Below are 1,998 nucleotides of genomic sequence, written 5' to 3'. Positions count from 1 at the left end.
GGTTTCCTTCTCCTCTGGCTGCACATACTCTTTTTATCAACAACCTCGTCGTCCAGTGGGGAATCACTGTCGCCTGTAAAGGCGTCCAGGGCAGCTTGAATTTCAACCTCTGAGAGACCTCTTGTAGCCATGTCTGAGCAGGACCGTTGCTAACAGGTGAGTGGACGAGCCGCGGGTTAGCGCGGGTCGTGCGGGGTCGCCGAGTGTTCCCGCCTGGTGGCAGGTAGGGGAAGGTCATGCGAGGATCCGTACCGAAAATCAAGAGCGAAATTCGAAAATTGTCGAAATTATGCACTTTGCAATTGCATGACGTACCGGTACGTCGCCGGGACTGGCAAATGCAAATCGTTGCAATGTACCCATACGTCGATGGGATGGGGCGGGTTAAGGCAGGTAAGGGGCTGATGGAAGGGTTCCCTCCTATGTCACGGGTTACATAATTAAGTAAATATAAGGAAATGGTAGGAGTTAAAGAAAAAATGTTTACATCCACTCGTTTATTACAGAACTGACACTAATTGCATTATCAAATCTCTCTCTCTCTCTCTCTTTCTCTCTGTATGTATGTATGTAGAAGCCTTTGGACTTCTGCTTCTGGGGTCATTTAAAGACGCTGGTGTATGAGACAGAGTTGCTAAAAAGAGAGGACTTATGGTGACGTGTCCGTGATGGGTGCAAGCACATCAAACACAGCCCATCCATTTTGGAATGAGTCAGGCAATCCATGGTACGACGTCTGCAGACTTGCTTAGAGGCACATGGGGGCCACTTTGAACATTTTCTTTAGCCTGGAGCAAAGGGGAGCACACTGTCTAGATCTGTAAATACATGTGTACAAAATTCTACATGGGTTTCCCTTCTGCTTCCACCCCCATTAATACAACATCTTAAATGTGCTGAAATAGTTAAACTATTTATAATTCGACATTTTACCATGGAGACAAGATTGTTTCAAATTATCCAAGGAGGTAGTCCTCCAATTTAATGTACTTAACCCGCCCCATCCCGACCACTTTTCCACCACTGACTCCCCCCAATCCCGACCATTTTACGATTTTTTTTTTTTTTTTTTGCTCAAACCTTCGCTTTTGGTGAGAAACATCGAAAATTCATAGAGAAATCGCTCACCTGAGGTTTAAAATACTCATTACAGGTAGGAGTGCCTCCTTACCCTACTGGGTTTTCTATCAGGCTGGCACCAAAGAAAACGAGTTCTATGGGAGGATAACTATTTCGCACCACTCATAAATGGTATTTATTTATTTACTGTTACGAATTTATATGTAGTGCAAGAGTATATTGGTTTTCAAACAGTAATATAGGCATTATAAGCATTGTTTCACTCACTAATACCTGACCTTTTTTTGCCACATTACCTGATCATCATTTCTAACTGTTTCTTCCTCTAATGCTATGTAAAGTTTGTCCTCCACATTGTCATTGATTGGGGAATCACTCTGGCCCTGAATTTCGTACCGTGGCATGACATGGCTATACTGGCCAGGTCACTGATAACAGGTGAATTGCTGAGACAATGGCATGCAGGGGGGGGGAGGAGGTCATGCTGGGTAAGGCATTGTCCCTGCCTGGCATCTTGTTGAGGAAGGTGTCACGTGTATACGTACCAAAAATTACTCGCAAAAATTGAAAATTGTGCAAATTAGGGACTTTGCAATTTTTTCGCGTTTATGTACGTCGATGGGATTGGCAGTGACAAAACGTGTGGATGTAAAAGAACGTCGACGGAACACTGCGGGTTAATTATGAATGACCCTGTATCTATCTATCTACCTATCTATCTATCTATCTATCTATATATCTCATCTCATCACCAGTTTGTGTGTCCACTGCAGGACCGGCCTATCCCGACCGAAATGAGGACGATACAGCCAATGTATCTCTACCAAGTGGCTTAACCCGCCCCGTCCCGACCACTTTTTCACCACTGGCACCCCCCAATCCCGACCATTTTTGGACCCAAATTGTTTTCGCTAAAAC

The sequence above is a fragment of the Coenobita brevimanus genome, chromosome 68, assembly GCF_032717465.1.
Source record: "Coenobita brevimanus isolate Jiangsu-jjx chromosome 68, ASM3271746v2, whole genome shotgun sequence".
In the NCBI taxonomy this organism is placed as follows: domain Eukaryota; kingdom Metazoa; phylum Arthropoda; class Malacostraca; order Decapoda; family Coenobitidae; genus Coenobita; species Coenobita brevimanus.
This window is presented reverse-complemented; position numbering follows the sequence as displayed.